This window comes from Drosophila hydei, unplaced genomic scaffold (assembly GCF_003285905.1).
Source record: "Drosophila hydei strain 15085-1641.00,03,60 unplaced genomic scaffold, DhydRS2 tig00000250-arrow-arrow-pilon, whole genome shotgun sequence".
Lineage (NCBI taxonomy): Eukaryota > Metazoa > Arthropoda > Insecta > Diptera > Drosophilidae > Drosophila > Drosophila hydei.
Genome location: NW_022045696.1, coordinates 988,414 through 1,004,250, shown reverse-complemented (window position 1 = coordinate 1,004,250; position 15,837 = coordinate 988,414). Strand labels below are relative to the sequence as shown.

Below are 15,837 nucleotides of genomic sequence, written 5' to 3'. Positions count from 1 at the left end.
GCAACACTCTTCCTTTCCTCCACAGATACGCACACACACTCACACACTCACACACGCACACAGCCTTTATGTGTCCGGGCCTCGAGTCCTTGTTGTGTGCACAAATTTGAGGTTCCTGCAAGTAAGCAACAAATTTTTAGCCAGATGCGCTCAGCCTTAGGCCCCGCCTAGCCCATGCCGCCCCACAACAAGGCTCTTTAGTATTATTTGCTGTTTACGATGCCATAAAAAAAGGAAAGCTTCAACAAGAAACACACAACAAAGGCATAAAAACGAAACGATTCATAGACGGCTCAACGAGCCGATATCCTGTAACACATATCTTAAAAATTAAGACTGGAAACTGTCTAGAAATCGGTTAAGAGCAATGCAATTTCTATCAAAGTAAAGTCTTAGCCATATGCGATCGTAATCTGAGCTGGTTTTACTAGTCTAAAGAGCTCTCTATACACTTATCGTAGCTCGCTTTGCAGCACCGTCAAGTGTCGGTCGTCGTTGTCAACCGACGGGCTACAGGGTATTTATCAACTGTCTACAACACAAAATCAAAACAAACAGAAACATGACAATATATTCATATATATATAGAAATATAACTAGGTTTTCGTGGAAGAGTAAATGCTCTATAAAGTCACAAAAGACATTGACTAAAAGCTTCTTTAGCTGCATTATTTTTGCTCAAGACTTCAATTTAAGGCACTTCAAGAAATACATTTATAGATATAATTTATTATAATCCTTGGACAATTTTCCACCTATTTTTATATGTTATTCAAACAAACTCGACATGTTTTTCCAAACGATCGGAAAAGCTTTCTGGCCTGTCGCAGCATCGTGTAAGCTGTCAGCGGCTGCAGGAGACACACGATTTGAATGAGATTTTGACGCTTTCGGTGGGAAAAAGCGAAAATATTGTTGTCGAACAGAGAGACTGGCACGTGCGGGGACTTAGTCACCAGCGTGCTGGCGGATGCTTCATTTTGGGTGGCGAGACGAGCTCCTAATAGAGGCATATGCGCACAGCGGGCTCAACTCTATTTATCAGAGAACAAATGCCTGACCAATAAGCCGCCTAGGCGCACGCCGGGGACCCGGACAAACAGTGAAACGAGGACAGGCACAGTGGGTGCGCAAGGGCGGAGGAGGCGGAGCAGGCAGTGGGTCATGACCCGGCTCAAATCATGTCAACTGGGGCACAACCTACGCGGCTTTGGCATTTCGAGAGCATTGCAACTCTTTGGTCCTTTCATGTCGCATATTTTCACAGGAAACGGAGAGCGGAAACTGTCCAGCCCGCAGTGCGCCGAGCTGCCCAGGATAAGTCCCGGCGAAGGGCTCCGACTCCATTCGCCTCTGTGTCGCTTTCAAAGCGGAAATTATTTGCGTTTTTATTTGCTGGCCAAAGGTCGCGCATTTGACATTCAATTTTACTTGCTGCAGGTTTTCTTTCTTTTCAATTGGCTTTCAATTTTATTTGCTTATTTCTTTCATTTTTCTTCTTTTGGCATTCGAATTTTGTTGCTTATTTATTATTTACAATACTCGCATTCCTGCAGCTGTCTGGATAATTGGAAAAAACTGTATAGATATTGATTTATTTCTAATACATTGTCCAGTTCCCAGACTCTCTATTCTGTATTCTCTGTGCGGCGCGACGTCCTGACAGCTCTGCCCCAGGGGATGCAATTTCAATAAAAACTTTCAACGATTTTACTCGATGACAAATAGGTAAACAAAATACTTATGAAAACTACTTTTATATCTTTTTGTCCCGTTCGTAAAGTTGAACAATCAAAAGGTCATATTTCACTGCGACTTCTATTAAACTAAACCTAATCTGTCAGCTCGTTTACTTATGTATTATTTGCGACATTATTCAGTCAACAAAATGACAAATTGATGTCTAGCGAATCAGTCCATTTGCATGTTCAATTGGAGTCCCAAATGATGCACTTTTAGGTGTATTCTAGGAGCACTTGTAGCTATGAATACAAAGACTGCAGAGGAGTCCCATCTTTGAATGTTTATAGCTCTTCGTGTACTGAGAGATCAAATGGAATGATTGCTAATAGTAAGAGCTGGCAGCTCTGGGCATGTTCAGAAGCACGAGAGCTGTGTGACAGGGCATAGCTCTAGCATAGACTGTAGGACAAGAAGATAGACTGGAAAACTGGAAAACTAAAAGACTGGAAGACTATAATAGACTGGAAAACTGGAAAAGTAAAAGTACAAAAGACTGGAAGACTGGAAGACTGAAAGACTGGAAGACTGGAAGACTGAAAGACTATAAAAGACTGGAAAAGTAAAAGTATAAAAGACTGGAAGACTGAAAGACTGGAAGGTTGAAAGTTTGAAAGGTTAAAAGACGGGAAGAGTAAAAGACTGGAAGACTGGAAGACTGAAAGACTGGAAGACTGGGAGACTGAAGGACTGAATTACTAAAAGACTGGAAGACTATAATAGACTGGAAAACTGGAAAAGTAAAAATATAAAAGACTGGAAGACTGAAAGACTGGAAGACTGGAAGACTATAAAAGACTGGAAAAGTAAAAGTATAAAAGACTGGAAGACTGAAAGACTGGAAGTTTGAAAGGTTAAAAGACGGGAAGAGTAAAAGACTGGAAGACTAAAAACTGGAAGACTGGAAGACTATGAGACTGGGGTACTGAAAGACTGAAGGACAAAAAGACTGGAAGACTAAAAGTCTGGAAAACTAAAAGACTGCAAGACTATAAAAGACTGGAAAACTGAAAAAAGTAAAAGTATAAAAGATTGGAAGACTGGAAGACTGAAAGACTGGAAGTCTGTACGACTGGCAGACTAAGAGACTTAAAGATTATCAAAGAAAATGCTCTTAGTCTTAATTTGTATTTGGTTTCGCTACATTCAAAGTCCTCTCAGCCCGCGTAATACAAATTACATATTTTATGTAATATGCTCCCAGAATATACTGATTCAGTGACTTCACTTAGCCATTTAAGGCAACTTTACTGTGGCGTCAGTTTTCTAAATTGAAGTCATCTGAACTGAAATGTATTCAACTCGATTCGCATACTCTTTTCCTTGAAGGGTTTACAGCCGTAAGACATTTCATAGATCTTCAACTAACAATTTGACTCAGATAACGCCGACTCACAGTTAAAGTGAAACAAAACTTTGCTTAACTTAACAACAATTGGCTATAAGTATAAAGTGAAGAGGTAATTAAAGTGTCTGCAGATGGAATATATTCGAGTTGCTGCTCTGTGCAGTGCATCTCAGAGTCGACCTATTTATTCTGGCACAAGTCCATAGAAAATATAGAGAAAACGCGTCGCCTATGATTGCTTATGTATGAGTTCTCGTGCTGGCTACGAATGCTCAGTTTGTTATTTTTATTGATGGCACAAATGGGTCGTTGTATTCATGCGCCCCTCGTGCCTCGTATTATCCGTGACACGCCTCATGACAGCGGCACATTGATAATACGAAATCGCCACAACTAAAGCCTGGCGATGTCCAAGCGGCCAGCCAGCCCCAAATAAAAACTCAATGTGTAACATACAAAATAAGTATGTGTATGTGTGTGTATGTGTGTGTGTGTGTGTGTGTGTGGGTGCTTGTGTGTATAAAGCAAACAAAAAATCCTTAAAGACACAAATCCAATTGATTTATAAACGGCAGCCACGTTGCGACTCTTGGCCACAATTTGGACGCTTTTCAAAATGGTCGAAAACAAAGGACTTTAAGGACGACAATGGCGCGTGTGAAATTGTGCCATTTTTCATTACTAAATTGTATTTATGCAGTACACACACACACACACACATATATATATATAAATATATAGATTGTAGTCTGGTCGCGGCAGCTGGATTACGTTTTAGCTTTGCCATTGGCTATTGCCGCACGAATCTGAAAGTTGTCGCCGTCGCGACGTAATTGTAAAATTGAAATTGAAAACAAAAACCACACACACATACACACAGAGGGGGACATAAGGGTCACAGTGGGCAAAGACAACAAACAGGGAACAAATAAATTATAAAAATTCAACTTTAATTTCCACTTAGACTTCGCCAGAGGTTCGAGCTTTTGACATTTTAGCTGATTGAACTGATTTGACTGATAAGAAAATATGCAGTTAGCCAACTGTGCGCCACCCGCACACTGATTAGCCAACTGCAAGCTGATAACGACCTCGCTGCACAGACAAAAGTCGAAGAGAAAAAGCTGAGCCACCAGCCGCTAAAAAACTTACGATCTCTGTCATCTTTTGACTTCTGTTTTTTGTGTATGTATGCATGTGTGGGTGTGCGTGTGTATGTGAGGATGGATAAGGGAGCATGTGTTACCGACTGCGGCCCCTCGGCCTGTGAAACCTGTCTGTGCATGTACTGGAAACTTTATGTGCGCTGACAAGTTGAGCACACACACGCACACACATGCACACGCACACGAAGTTGGCGTTGCCGTGGCAAGAGCCCTGGACATGGCACCTTTAGCTAGCTTTCTGCCTGACTGCCGACTGATTTTTCAATGTGCCGCGCCTAATCATGACAACAAAAGGACACACCCCAACAACAACTGCAACATAAAATGGCAACCGCAAGGACAGCAACAAATTGAGAACGGAAGTTTTCTGACAAATAATTTCCCCATACATATTTAAAAGAAAACCATGTGAGGTTAGCTCAATCGACAGTACTCGACTAGCAGATACCCTACACACCATTTCAGTTGTACTTCGGTTGTTCACTCTTTAGCCAAGCTATCTCTAAGTAGTGAAGTAATATTATTTACATCGTCAATTTGGTCACCTTCCATTCTAATTTTATACTTTTACAACTGTGCTCAATGTGATTTCCAAGTGGGCTGTCGCCTTTTGTTTATCCACTGACAATCATAACGTCCCTGTCCAAATAGGCTAAATAGACATCCCGTTCTCACTCAGCAACACCCGACAGCAGCAGCTATCGTTGTCTCTCTCGCTCTCCTCAAATACAAGCCTACGACGCAAACTCACTCGGATAATATTTTTACAATTCTATAAATGCTCTGTCTCATACTAATACTATTACAAAAGTAGCAGCCAATCACGAATTGGGAAACTTAGAAGAAGCTCATATACTTGTACTATATATGTGTACATACAAACATACGGATAAACACTTGTTGATATATCACAAGTTAATATTGATGTACAACTGATAATGGGATATCTTTAGTGCCTGCAGTCATTTCGTCTGCATCAGGCATTTCGTAAAGGTGGCGTTACTGCCACATACTCAGTCTAATAACAGTAAAAATATTTCTGAATACTCTAGTTAGTTGGCTAAAACTGTACATAACCATTTTCTATAATATACGCTTGAGCTAAATCCTTTCGAACAGATTAGTTGCAGTCTATAAAATTTAAACAAATTATTTTAGAATTAACTCTGTGCAAGCGCATTCGTTGGCATATCCTGCAACGGTTTCAACTTGGGTTCAACAGGTCGACAAGCCGGCTGGAGTCGGTGTCGTATACGTAATGCTTATGCGTTTACTTTCTGACATCTCAATTGAGCTTGGTTCAGCTCCTCATCCATGACACAACACCAAACACACGCTCCACCGGCTGGATAGGGCTGCATCTCGACGCAGAAGTTTGTCAGTTATGTGACATCACTGCGGCCGCATTGTGTGGCGCCACAGGCCAAAGCTGAGCTGCACACTTGTTATTTCCGCTAGCCACTTACATGGATATTATAGTTGCAGTGCCTGCAACGTACCGTGCGGCCAGGGTTAACTGTCTGAAACTGATGGCAAGCATTCTACTGAGTTTCTATTGGCGTCCCGTTTGTCCTGCCGCTGCTGTCGCTGAGCTGCTGCTTGCGGCCAGTGGTACATGGCGTCACTCGTTTAGTTGCCGTTTGACTTGCAACTAAACGCATAAGTGCGCCACAAACTTTTCCAATATATACGCCCATTGCGCTGTTCTAAATAACCCCTCGGGCAGCCAAGGGCCTGCAGCGGCAGGTGAATGCAGTTAACTGTAAATGGCTGAGCATATGCACACTGCTGTTACTCCGTTCTTGCCGTAATTACCATTAAATTGCTTTGCATCGTTTAAGCCACAATTCGCAGCCCGCGCCCATTCCCTGCCAGCCACAACTAATTGACTCTTCGAGCACCTTCAACCGTTCAGCTGTAAGTCAAATGCTCGAGTGTAAACAGCGGCCGCGCTTCAATGAACTGCGGCTGACTCCACATAAATTATACAAAGGGTTCTCTGCCTTGCCAGAGTCGACAGCAATCTAATGACAATTAACATCAATAATGCATAGACAATTGGGCGATACAATATAGCTAAATGAGTTTCTTATTCGAAATTGAAGTCAATTGTATATTTCATTAGCAGTCGAGCTGAACGAAGGGCTGGAGTTCATTTCAACTGGACGTAACCAATTCAAATTTTGATGACTTGCGGTCTCTCGTCCAACTGACTGTAGGAAAGGATAGCGGCACAATCCACCTACAACATTCATCTTATCCTAACTTCAAGGCTTTGGCAATGCAATCAAATTCAAGCTGCCCTTCGAAGTACGACTTATCGATAAGAACTGATAATCGAATAGAAGAATTTGCCTTCCCAAGTGCTCAAGCACTGATTGGCCACAAATGACAGTTCATAAGCGAATTATCAGACTCGATGACAGCATTCAGCATTCTTCAGTGATTAGCAATTAGCATGAGCTAAAGCTGTCGCTGTCGCTGTCGCTGTTGCTGTTAGCTGTCACAGTTTGAGGGTTTCTTAGTCGCTGCATCAATCATCAGCTGGACCAGAGTGAAAAAGAGAAGCACATCGAAATTGGCAGTGGAACATTGTGAGAAACAAATTAAATATGCGAATGGGATCTCAGTGACAGTTGCAATTCAATTCCTGTGGCAGCTGATGGATAAGGCAGCTGCAGTGGAACGAAACTGCTTTAAATGCATTGCTGTCTGTCACAGCAGCCACACATAGGCAGACAGACAGAGAGACAGAGAGACCGTCAGACAGACAGACATCCACAGCCGGTCAAACATGGTAAAAATAGTTTCGAGTTATTGGCTCTGCTGCCATGGCAAAGAGATACGTTTGCCGACTTTTTATGCAGAAACTTTTTGTGAGGGGCGTGCCGAGTCTCTTGCTCTTGTTCGTGTTACTGGCTAACAACTGCACAGTTCTGCAACGATGATTTCTAATAGCTTGTAATTTTGGTAAGCAAACACACTCAGAATTCCAGCAAAAGTTTCGCCCAAACTTGCAAATTTGACAGCCCCCGCACCACTTCAGCCCAGAACTACAACTACAAATTTCCCTCTAACATACATAGAATGCAAACTAGTTGCTCAAAGCACTGCACTGAATGGCATATGCCATGTGTGCACTCCATGAACAGTGTGTGAAAAGAGTGTTTGTCCTCTGTAAAGTTGGAAAGATGCTACGCCTTTTAGTTAGCATTACCTGAGTTCCATTTGGCATTTCAAAGCATACATTTTTAGATTTACTATATATTTATATTCCCATACCCATTGAAAGTGGGGAACCAGGAGCATGGCTTAGTGAAAATTTCTGTAACAGGCAGAAGGAGGCATGATAGACCCCTAAAGTATATATATTCGTGATCAGGGCAACGAGCGCCCTTATGTCATAAACCTGCCTATTTCCCTATCGATAAAAATCGATCATTGACTTCGTTGTTTCAACGTCGCTTGAATACAGTAAAACCTAGATACTCCAGTTTCATGATATTTTGGATACCTCCCGGTCCCAACCAGTAAAGCCCCTACTGCAGCCCAAGCGAAGAGCGCGTGCTTGGGAGCCTGTCTGCGGGCTTCGGGTATCTGCTAGTCGAGCAGTCTCTAACAAATCGCTCTGGGTGGTGTTCAAACATATTTTATTTGTGCCTGCATTTTTAAACACACTTAAATTTCCAACTAAAAACAATATAAAAATAGGCAAAAACTAAATTTAGATAGATTCCAATTGTAGAATTTGCCTCATAGGAACAGAAGAGTTATCTTCAAAATTCGCCTCAAATCAAAAAGGAATATGTAATGAGTGCTCGCACTTGAGTAGTCTTCCATCCAGCTCTGAGTCTTTGACAATAGAGAGATTAATTGGCTGATGATTTGCTTTGCTTTGCATTCCGTACGCTCAATGTTTGGTTTAATTTTTGGGTCGCTTTCGTCCAGGTGGGACGACAAGGCAAGGTTATACGGCAGCAGGTGTTTGATTTAACAGTTATTTTATAATCAAAATCCAATGCACGTCTCGGGCGTGGTCACGTGACGAAAAGGTTCATTGTTTGCCTGGCAAAACGAGGCAAAATCAAAATCAAAATGCAAGTCTAACACGAGAGCTGCATGTGCAGACAGTCGATGCCATCAAATACCGCCACGTCCGAGGCAGATGCAAAACTCTGGAAAATGGAATGAGCACAGCAAAGCTCACAACGCCCGTTACATGCTCAGAGTTCACATTAGTTCAAATTAATCTTCACTTTAATTTCAATTTCCCCTCTCACGTGTTTACTCGGCGAAGCTCTGTCTCAACTAACAAATGTAATTCAATTTTTTCTTCTATTTAATAATTATAATTGCTGCTTTTTGCATGGTTGGCTAACTTGTAAAATAAAAGTGCTAAAATCAGTGTAACTGCTGAAAAGAAGAATATCATTAAAGCTATCCGATTGAATGCCAAGCATCTTACCTATGGAACCAATGTACCAAGTGTTTTTTGAGATGTTTGTTCGGCCAGCAGTCTAAATTTTGGAAAGGCAAATGATGGAAATGCGCAGACTAGTTTAATTAAGACTTACCTGGCCTTTTCATAGGCTTAATGGTATAATGAAAATGACTGAAAAGAGAAAATCATTAGAGGCGTAGTACTTGAGAGAGTGCCCGACTAGGAAATACCAGGTATAAATAGCCTAAATATACACATTTATGTGGATACATGTGTATATATGTGTGTGTGAATATATAATTGTAAGCACTAGTATGCATCAATCTCAATGCGTTTTCAAGATCTGAACCTATATTCAACGATACTGAACTAGCAAATGGGACAGACGAACGAACGCACAGACAGACAAATACATCATCGTAAGACAGACTATATATATATATATATATTATGGGAACGGTCATGCCTTCTACCGACTCACATTTCTATGAGGTTCAAGCTTCAATTCAACTTCTGCAATGGAGAATGAAGCGATAGCAAATAAGATTAAAGCTTATGTCGAGGTGGACAATTACCGACCCGTAATAAAGCTGGGTGGAGTTGAAACTAACCTTTGCAATGGAAGTAATTCGGTTATATCTGTAAGAGTGGCAGGCTTTAGGCATTAGATATTTAGAAGGTCCTCCTACGCAGCTCAGCCGAACTGGTATTCTTAACTGGGGTTAAGAGATCGCGCAATGCGTTTTTATGAATTCCTTCCTCATAGTCACTGCAGTATCCGTTGGTGACATAGCATATGAGAGTCTTGTACGTTACAAAAATCATCATGGACAGTTTGAATATGGCCATCGATTGTCGTCTCATGAAGACAACAAATGACGGAAATTTGTTGTAGATGGAGTACACGAAGCTTGTTTCGTAGAATGCGTTGACCTTCTCTTCGGCCACCTGCCAGAACGGATGCCATACGTAAAACATCATAGCCTGGCTAATCATGTAGTAGACTCCCACAGCGACAATAAATATCCAGAGACGATTGAACATCCGCATGTTGATGCGAAGTCTATCGCTGAGGAACACGACCCATGCCAGGAACAGGGTCGCAGTCAGATCTGGCTGCTCCTTGTTTTCAATAACATCCAAGCCAGCTATATATAAGCTTACACAGCACACAACCGATACGGTTGTCGTGGTCGGTATATCCAAATCCATTTTAAGTTTTCGAAAAAGGTATAAATTTGTAAGCCTATGAAGCCGACTTGACTGCTGAACACTAAAATTATTACTGATGCTGATAGACTCTTCGTATAACGTAGCTAACAAAAGCTGTTCAAAAATTCCTATACCTACTATGTTGGGCAAATAACTGTAAAAGTATTTAGGTGAAATATTGATGTTATGAAGAAAACTTGTCTTGCTTATTAGAGGATGAGGAGGAGGAAAGGGAGGAGGAACAGTAGGGGGAGGAGCGGAAGGTGGAGAGATCAATCAATATGAGCACAATAATCTTAAGGCCCGAGTCTTGGTGAAGTATTGAAAACTTATGAAGAAAACGTGTCTTGTTTATTAGAGGATGAGGAAGAGGAAAGGGAGGAGGAAGAGGAGGAGAAGGTAGAGAGATCAATCAATATGATCTCAATAATCATAAGGCCAAAGGCTTGGTATATAGGTGAAGTATTGATAACTTTTGAAGGAAACTTGTACTCTCCATTAGAGTGTAAGGAAGAGAAGGAGGAAGACGAGGAGGAGGAGGACGAGAAGCAAGAGGAGAGATCACTCAGTAAGCGCGCAAGAATCATAAGGTCGAACGCTTGGTATATAGGTGAAATATTGATAGCTTATGAAGCAAACTTGTCCTCTCCATTAGAGGAGGTGGAGGAGAAGGATTAGGAGCTGGAATAGGAAGGAAAAGAAGGAGGACAGATCAGTCAATATGAGCACAAGAATCATAAGGTCGAACGCTTGGTATATATAGAAAACTTATGAAGAACACTTGCCTCCCCATAAGAGGAGGAGTAGGACAAGGCGGAGGAGGAAGACGAGAAGCAAGAGGAGAGCACAATCAATATGGGCACAAGCATCATAAGATCGAGGACTGTAGCTAGCCGGCAGCTAGCTGGCCTTGCTGTGCGATAAGACGCTGGCACGGACACATCGTGTACATCGTGTCAACGTCTCCATCGGCTGCACAAAGCACTCTTTAAGGTAAGGCATAGATACAGGCGCACGAGTTAACACACACGCAACCAAGGATACCAGAGTGCCAGCCAACCAAGGCATTCCTTCTTAGCCACTGGCTGAGCAAAGAGGCCCTGCTTGGTGCGCACGTAGTCAACGAATCGAATTTTAATTTCTGGCCCGGATGGCCTTGTCGTCGTTGCCTTTGTTGGCTCCGAGATTGAAGTTAAAGTTGCGCTAAAAACTTTTGACTGTTTGTCGGCAAAAAGTGACTTTCGGTGGCTGCGTTGCTACAGCGCCTGGCCGCAATGAAGGAGGTCTCTCCACAGAGAAGCTCAAAGCTTGAATAGTTCGCTAGGCAAAGTTTGCAACTGGAACGCAATACGCTAATAGACGAAGCTATATATACATATATATATCTTGTTGCTGGCGCTTATTAAGGCACAAGCCTCAGAGTAATTCTGCCTTTGGGAAATGTGTTTCCGCTTCTCGTCAAAGTTAATGCATATTTGTTATCAAATGTGTTGATGCTACGAAGAATCATTCAACTCATCATCATCTCGCAGGCCCAGCACCAGCCAACACGGATCGAACGTCCGACGTCGCATTACTCCTAATGCCACAATTAGCGAAAGTGTTGTGCAAATTTGACTCGCTTTGAGTCGAAGCCAGCCCACTGTGCGTGTGTGGAGGTCCTTACTGAGGGCATTGTGTGGGCGTGTGTTTTTATTTGAGCACTACTTGAGCCAATTAGGAAATTACTAGAGTAAATAGCTACACATACATAATACGCTACAAACATAAACAACAACTTTTGCCTCGGTCCGGGCTGGGGTTTAAACAACAATGGGCAAAGATCATTTATCATACTCTCGAAAGCGACCGCATGGCCTGTTCCTAAGCACACACAAACCCAAAGCTCGGCAAACTTGAAGCGCTTTAGCAACTTTATCAGATGCGAGATTCATTCGCAAATTAACCGGCATTGTGCGGCTTCAGCAACTACTAATATATCAGCGTCTGTCCGATATGAATATTATATAGTAAATATGCTTCAATAAAAACCAAGAGACCTGATGAAAGCGAGCTGTAACTCATGCAGTGCCAGAGGCTTTTGGCAGCTGTTCAGTGACGATATCTCGATGACTAAAGGATATCTCAAAAAGGGATTTCATAGAGAGCGAGCAGTTCTTTTAGATGCTTTGATACTCTTAGCATATCCTTGTATCACTTTAGTACCAAATTACTTAATCAAGAGCTACCCTTTAGAAATTAGACTGCTAGAACCTCTCTCAGTCTTCTGTAGTTGATCGTATGTTAGTCAGAACAAACTCGTAAGTATATAAGCCTCAAGACATCAAGTCAAGGTTGTGCTCACCATATATGTATATGCCAGTTCCATGCGCTTTGCTGGAACTTTCGCCCACAGCCCAACAACCAAGGCTACGAGTCGTTCAAATATTTCGTGAATGAAGTAATTTTATTAAGCTAGATTACAAGGCATTTCGATGTAGGGTGGAGCCTGTTTAATTCATTTTAAATCCAGTGCGAACCATAGTCAAGTTGTTTCGCCGAACTGTAATTAAAAGTAAATTTGTATTAATGTCTGCTTGGCGCCTTTAAGGCGCCGGGCCGGGTTTCGGGCTTTGTCAACATTTTAATCAAATATGTGTCAGCGCGGACTTATGAAACTAATTGACTTTAACGCCAGCGGCTCCGCCACCCAGCCCGCCCGCTTCACTATGGCATTGTATCTCCTTCGGAGCTGACTGTATAGTAAGTAGCCCGGCCTCAGTTCGGTTACAGCGCCGCTTCAAGAGGAATTAATTAAAAAACTTAATCTGCTTTGGCAGCTGGGCTGTGTGCGGGGCGTGGGGGCTTGGTGGCTTGGTGGCTTGATGGTTTGCTGGTTTCGCGGTTTGATGCCTCCACTAGCTGCCTGGCAGCCTTCAATCCGCTTGACAACGATTTACTTAAGGTCTACTTAGTAAACTGGAATCCCATTAAATGCTGCCCACATTTGACGGCAAGGTGAAAAAACATCAAGCAGCAAACATCAGAGTAATGTTTGCTCCCTCCAAACTGTACCCTAATAGAAGTTTCCAAATGTCCCAAATAGTTAACAGTGCAACTTAGGCACTGTCGCTCGATCGCTCCAGCCTTAATTGTGTTTCACTCGCAGCTGGCATTTCGCATTGCTCAATCTTTCCTCATTTTGAAAGCCCATTTCCTGGCCCTGCTCAGCTTCTGCCCTTGTCCCTTGTCGCTTCAATTTCCATTTCTGGCTGCCCGCTACAGTTTCATTGCGAAAAGATAGTTTCCGATGCCAACTGTGAAAATGCCGGCCCTAAATGTGGCCAGCGACTGCTGGGCTTCAGTAAGCTGACCAGAATATTAATTAATTCACTGGCCATCGGAAATCTGCCTTCTGATTGAACGATGACGCAATAGTGGAAAACGTACAAGTTCATATATCAGTTTCCCTAATCCATCCAAAGCCAGCTCGTCCGCAGCTGGAGCAGAGCTAGGCTGGGCCAAAGTATGACCCGCGGAAACCATATTTACATCAGATCAGCATGCATTTATAGTCAGAGCTTATATCAAGTGCACTTCCACAAGTGCTCTTGACTCAGTTAATGCATGTATTTTCGAGCTAATTAATTATTGATAATTAATGAACAGCAGCTGTTATTGTTTCCGACGTTCGCCGCTGTTTACGGCCAGCTACCCCGCAGCCACTCGGCTGATTTTATAGCGCGGCTATAAAAACCTCAATTAGATTGAACACAAGGCTCATAAAAACCGCACGAACAGCAGCAGCAGCAGCAGCAGCAGCTCTAATCAGTTAACTCAACTGCCTCAACCTCCATCTCAGCCTCTCTCTGTCTCTCCCACTCTCTGCCTGGTCCGCCACTAATTGAAATAATTGAAATAATTAGCACAAGTTGATTGTGGGCGTGGCACACATGATTGACTCCCAGCCATAGGTAGCCAAAGCAATTGTTGCGGCTTATGGGCAGTCCACGCCACAACAAGCACAGCAGCTGCATTATTGAAGCCTTCCCTCTTCTCCGCCCTCATGGCTCTTGCCTCGGCTTCCAAGTCGAAGCAATTTTAGAGCCTCTCAACTCACTCAGACTCAGAAATGCAACCGCTTGCCCCGCCCACTGCTTGGTCTGTGGGCACTCGGGCAGAGGAGCGAGCTGCCCCAAATGGACTGATGGAGTTTGGAAACCAACTCAGAAACTGGCGAGAGTTTGACTATAGACAAAAAGGTATTGTATCACGGCTGAGTGTGTCTCCATAGCAACCGCTTTGAAGAGTCCAACTACAAGAGATGGGAGCTGGAAGATACGTTGTTGCATCATGAACAGCAGTTTACAGATTACATCTTATTTATGTATGCTTGTGCTTGGACTGGCTGCATTCACAGCTGGTAAAGCTCTAAAAATAATAAGCTATTGCACGTCGAAAATTGATAGAATAGCAATCGGATTATGGGCGAACAAGAAAGAGTGCACCGGTCGGTAGTGCTCGACTAGAATGTACCCTGACCGCAGCTAGTTCAAGCATTCTAAGTTTATTTCTTTTATACATACAGCGACTGCCTTTTACCATGGGAGATCAAATGTTGAATAACTTTTGTTCTACTAGCATTTTCCAAATCGAATTCACATTCAGAGCATGAATATGCGTTTCTATTGATCACAGCTCAATCCTCTGGCAAATTTCAAGATAATCAATCAAGAAAAATATTCTGAGTTCGACTTATATAAATTTAAAGTGTCCTGCCTTTGCAGTCATTCTACTCCTAAAAAGCGAATATAAATAAATAAATACATAAGAAATGAATAAATAAATAAGTTATCGATTATTATCGATAATAAACTATAGTTATAATATATATCGATAATTATATACATTTAAATTACCTACTGCGCAAAAATATATTAATAATGATGTATAACTCTTCATATAGTATAGTAATTCATAGTAAAATATAAATATATTACAAAGAAAGTCTTAAAGATAAAAAACTTCAATTCAATTCAAATTATGTTTAGCAATACTTTTGCAGTTAACGTGACCATGGTATTGATAATAGTTAAATTAAAAATTAATAGTAATTGGGAACAAAATTATTTTTAGAAATGATTTTTTCTGTGGTTGAGGTAGTTAAAAATTCTTTGTGCACTGTCGGTCAGGTCCTCTGACTCTGACTCTGACCGAACTACGTTTGCTGCTCACTGACTTAAGCCCTTCTTTTTCATGGGCTCCCACTACCTCCCTCACACTCTGAAGACAGGTGCTTTCAAGGTGGAGCCCATCTATGAGCTGTACTTAAGCACTGTCAGTCCTGCGTCCAGCGAAGTTCGCGGCTCTTTCCCAAGCAACGTTGCTGCCACAAATTTGCTCTGCCACAGGCTCTGCCTTGGCTGCAGTGACACCTTCTTCTGTCCTCCTTGCACAGTTACAGAAAGTGTGTTGCAGCCATAATAATAAAATTGAGCAATAATTGTGGAAATATTTAAATATTTAAATTTTTTAGCTAATAATAATAATATGGCTAATAAGGCTGCTTTCGATTAGAGGTGGAGAACAATTGATGGCACTAGCGATGGTTGGGCACTATCAAGACACAATCGATAGTAGCAGACACTATCGGTGCCATCGATAGTGGGCGTCTCTATTAAAAGCCTGTTCTGCAAGTACCTCTGCCTTCCCGCTACGTCCGTAGAATCTGAAAGAGCATTCAGCAATGCGGGCCAAATTATTTCGGATAGGCGGACACGACTTAAAGAAGAAAATTTAAACATTCTCTTGTTTCTGAATAGTAACTTTTGGTTAAAATAAAGCACAACTTTCTTATATATGTCGGGCTATACTATCGATGGCACTATCGATGGTTCAAAAAAAACAATCGTTGAATATCGATGGTGCCCACTATGGATATCTCTCCACCT

The 15,837-nt window shown here is 42.1% G+C and overlaps 1 protein-coding gene and 1 long non-coding RNA gene across 4 annotated transcripts in view; one reads left to right on the top strand and one right to left on the bottom strand.

The window, feature by feature from the left end:
- The window catches only part of LOC111604728 (allatostatin-A receptor), a 64,992-nt gene that overhangs the window by 6,155 nt on the left and 43,000 nt on the right, over positions 1 to 15,837 (top strand). The window lies entirely within an intron of this gene.
- On the bottom strand, positions 7,888 to 9,349 carry LOC111604730. Of its 3 annotated transcripts, XR_002751768.2 has the most exons (6): positions 9,307 to 9,349; positions 8,829 to 8,866; positions 8,720 to 8,771; positions 8,535 to 8,664; positions 8,384 to 8,476; positions 7,888 to 8,319 (listed from the first exon to the last, which is right to left on the bottom strand). It is a non-coding gene; the product is annotated as an uncharacterized LOC111604730 (long non-coding RNA). The 3 variants fall into 3 exon arrangements; XR_002751767.2 differs by having other exon boundaries at positions 7,888 to 8,476; positions 8,535 to 8,667; XR_002751766.2 differs by having other exon boundaries at positions 7,888 to 8,476.